Source organism: Nycticebus coucang, chromosome 10, assembly GCF_027406575.1.
Source record: "Nycticebus coucang isolate mNycCou1 chromosome 10, mNycCou1.pri, whole genome shotgun sequence".
NCBI lineage: Eukaryota > Metazoa > Chordata > Mammalia > Primates > Lorisidae > Nycticebus > Nycticebus coucang.
Window position 1 is genome coordinate 69,448,858 of NC_069789.1, and position 4,601 is coordinate 69,453,458.

Sequence of the window (4,601 nt, forward strand, 5' to 3'; positions counted from 1 at the left end):
CCTGAAGCCCTCTCCAGAGGCAGATGCTGGCACTGTGTTTCTTGTATAGCCTGTAGACCTCTGAGCCAAATTCTTCTTTTCTTTGTAAATGATTCAGTCTCAGGTATTCCTCTATAGCAACTGCAAAATGACAAACACAATGCCTAAAATGATTTCACAACAGAAGTCATGAAATCTTGTTTGGGTGTGCCACACTTACAATTATCTCACCTGAAATATCCTTTTTTTTTTTGCAGTTTTTGGCCAGGGCTGGGTTTGAACCCACCACCTCTAGTATATGGGGCCAGCGCCCTACTCCTTTGAGCCACAGGTGCCACCCAATATCCTTGGTTTTTAATAAAAAAAATCATCCCAGGTTATTTAGGTATTTTAATGTGCTTATTTAAAAAAAAAAAGACATGGGACTTTACTTAATCATTTTATTTGGTATTTATTTATTTTTAAATTTGAGCACAATAAAAGCATTCAAAAGAGTGGTTTTGCTGTTTTTTAATTTCTGAGATGCTTAATTTATCTGTAGTAAGGATGAGAGCAGTGATAATGAGTAGTCATCATTAAGAACAATGCTACACAGGTAAGCAGGCCAGGTCTTAGAGAACCTTGTATCTTATGCTAAGACATTTAAACATAAAGTCAATTGTCAAGGCAATGAGAACCCTCTGAAGACTTAAACAATTACTTTTTCCACTGAAGACTTTTATACAGTGGAGTGACATGGCTGTGTCTTAGAAAGATTAAGCTGGTGACGGTGTGGAAAATGAATTTTGAGAAAGATTTATCCATCCTTTCATCCAATAAATATTGTAAGTGTTCTCTTCCACTAGGGAGCTCACATTTTTTGAGGGATATAAATGACAAATAACTATTTACATAGAGAGTCATTTATTTATACTTGTGAAGAGTGCTATGAATAAGGAGGACAGGTTTGAATAGGAATGTGCAAGGAGGGAGCTATGGAAGAGGAAGTTCAGGGAAACCTTCTAGAGCAGAAGATTCAAGGCACAGAGACAAATTATGTGTATTGCCTAGAAAGAGTAGTGGAGTGGAGGCTCAGCACCCGCAGCACAGTGGTTATGGCACCAGCCACATGTACCGAGGTTCAGGTTCAAGCCCAGCCCGGGCCTGCTAAACAACAATGACAACTGCAATAAGAAAATAGCTGGACCCTTTTCTCTCACTCTTCTCCATTGTGGTGAGTGTGAGTAGTCTCGTTTGTCACCATGTCCTCTCATAAGACTTTCAGAATCAAGCGGTTTTTGGCCAAGAAACAAAAACAAAATTGTCCCATTCCCCAGTGGATTTGAATGAAAACCGGTAATAAGATCAGGTACAACTCGAAGAGGAGACATTGGACAAGAACCAAGCTGGGTCTATATGAAATTGCACATGAGACGGCATGTACTTATGCTGTATTACGGTCACTATCATCATCTTCCCATGTCAAGCTGAAAATGTCATCAGTTGAACATTGCCACACTTCATTGGGAAAATGAGTTTTCTCTTCATTTATGTGCTATTCCCTAATAAGCTGGTGCAGTAATAAATATGTGAGACCTTGAAAAAAAAAAAAAGAAAATAGCTGGATACTGTGGGTGACTGTAGTCTCAGTTACTTGGGAGGCTGAGGCAAGGGAATTGCTTAAGCTCAAGAGTTTGAGGTTGCTGTGAGCTGTGACACTTCGGCATTCTACCCAGGGCAACATAGTGAGACTCTGTCTTAAAAAAAAAAAAAAATAGTGGAGTTGAGTAGAATGGGATCAGTAGGGGATATATCACACAGAATAAAACAGATTCAAGAAAGAGTGGATAAGGCCAGGCATGATGGCTCATGCCTGTAATCGTAGCACTTATGGGAAGCTGAGGTGGGAGCATCATTTGAGTAAGACCCCCTCTCTATTAAAAATTGAAAAATAAGTGGACGTTGTAGTAGGCCCCTGTAGTTCCACCTCCTTGGGAGGCTGAGGCAGGAGGATGGCTTGAACTCAGGAGTTTGAGGTTGCAGTGAGCTAGGCTGACTTCATGGCACTCTAACCTGGGCAATAGAGTGAGACTTTGTCTCAAAAAAATTCCTCAAAACAAAACACTAATAAAAACCAAAATGGAGTGGATAATTGTGTGTAAGAGGGTAGCTAGGACTTTAGGAAGATTGGCAGGTATTTGGCTTAGGTACCTGGGTGGATGCTGCTGGCATTCATATGGGATAAGAATACAGAACAAACACAATTGAGAGACTGAGACGGGAGGGAAAATGTTGATTTTGGAGTGTTCATAGGTCACGTTAGTTAAGATCACGAGTAAGTAATTGGATATAGGAATTGGTGAAAGAGAAAGCTTTGGACTGAGGTATAATTTCTGAGCCATTAAGATATAGGTGATAAATATAGATATGGGATTAAAATAGATAATTTGTAGAAGGAAAATAGAAGAAATTCAGTACAGAATCTTGAAAAATCTTAACGTTTAAGAGAACAAAGGAGGAGGAACTCATGGAAAATATTGAGAAGGAAATAAGAGTGAGGAAGGAAACCTTGGTACCATGGTCCATAGAAAATGGGAGAAGAGTGAGGGCCTGCTCATTGGCGTCAGATGCTGCAAAGAGCTCCAGTACACAGGGACACCCATCAGCTAGGTTTATAAAAGATGTCACTTGATCCAAGAGTTTCTATGGCCTGATAGTGAAGGCCAGATTTCAGTAGCTAAGTAATCACTGAAAAATAAGGAGGTGAGGGGACAAATGTAGACAACTCATTCCTGACTTTTGATTACAGAGACGGGAAAGAGGCTGTGGGAGTTTCATAGAGTGTAAGTACTATTTTTATCATTTAAAATTTTTCTTTATTTTTTAGCAGATAGAGATCTGAGTATGCAATAAATATTGGAAAAAGAACAAAAAAGAAAGAACGGGCAGAGATGCAGGATAGTGGGGGATGTTGTGATAAGAGTGAAATCCCGCAGGGGGAGAAAAACACAGTTAAATTTAAGAAGGGGGGCATGGGGAGGGCTGTTGGTAAGTTCTTACCTCTTGGGTACAATGTAGGAGTATATGGCACACTTCCTAAGTGAAGAACTCAACTCTAACACAGACGTTGGACTTCACACATGCAAATGATGTAACTTAATTATATGTACCCTCATATTAACCCCCTCCAAATAAAAATGAAATCTCACAAAGATGGGATGGGGGATAGGGCTGGTGTAGGGGGTCAGGGGTTGTCCCAGGTACCTGTGGGGACAGATATGAGACTTCTGGCTAAAGCCAGCATTTATCACTTTCACTTTCCTCCTGTCCTTATAATATAGTGATTACAAAAGAATAAATACATGCAAAGTCACAGAAGAGAAGGACAGATGACATAGGAAGATAAGAGAATTCAAGAAAATACTACAAGACAGAAAGTGAATGGAGTTGTCATCGAGGTAGGAAGGAAGGAGAAAGAAATATGCACACAGACTCCGTGTTCAGAATGCATCCTTGTAGGTGAGCCCCACTTCGCTGTCGGAGAGTTGCTGCTGCTGTTAGATCCATTTCGCTACTCATTTAAGGTCTTTGTTCTCTCTGTACTGCTTTGCTTCTGTTTTCCTAAGGCACTGAGGAACATTGTGGAACAGCAAGGATTAAAAACCTTGGTATATAACTGCGAAGTTAATTCCATCACACAAACAGATGTAAAATCTCAACTGTTAGGATCTACGAGGGGCAGATGCTAGCAGGTTTAAAATAGTGAGAACCCAGACTTGTGTTGAAACAAACAGTAGCCCCTGTAGTCTTTTCTAGAGGAAGCTGGGCCTGATCTGATGTGAATTCTCACTTAGACATGCAGGAAACAGTATTTTCCCAGGGTTCTCCTTGTATAATGGTAAGAGCTGTGGGTGCAGAGGAGGATAGCCAGGGCTTCTCTCTGGAAGGGGTATTATCTTCCTTTTTGCTTCCTTCCTCAGTGATACTCCACCTTCCCTAGCTTTTGTATGGCCCGGTGTGATTTCCAGTTATGACAGCGTTTTCTGTTTTTATACATTGTGTGTAAGTTCACTGTTGGGGGCGCCTAATGCAGCCACACACAAACCCTTTCCCCTTCTCCTCCTCCTCCTAAGATAGACACAAAGGATCTGGCTAGCCCACCCCTGAGAAGATCTTACCAAAAGACCCTAACTACTTAACAGGCAAGCTGTGGAATTCGCCCACCCACTATGGCCCCATACAAAAGTGGTCTTAACTGCCTCCCACCACACACACACACACACACACACACACACACACACACACACACACACACACACACACTGCCCAGGCACTTCATCTCCCCTTCTCCCCTCCTGCGGCAGCCTCATTTCCGGGGGCCGTTTAAACCTTTCATTCACCTTAAGTTTGGACCAAACCAATAATCTTGAATTGACCTATCAGTGTTGAAACAGGTCCCTCCAAGGCTTTGTGTTTTCAAGTATGTGTATGGAAAATGTTTATTGGTTGGGAAGATGTAAAAATCAGGGCACATGCCTGCAAGTGGCAGAAAGACTTTCTCAGACCAATGCTACCAAAAAGAAAAACTTGTGTGCTTGTACATCTGGAGAGTCTGGGATACAGCTGGCTTTGTGCATAGTTGA

At 41.4% G+C, this 4,601-nt stretch overlaps 1 pseudogene; it reads left to right on the plus strand.

The window, feature by feature from the left end:
* The first annotated feature begins 1,220 nt into the window (after positions 1-1,220).
* Positions 1,221-1,493, plus strand: LOC128596429 (60S ribosomal protein L39-like; annotated as a pseudogene).
* The last annotated feature ends 3,108 nt before the right edge of the window (positions 1,494-4,601 follow it).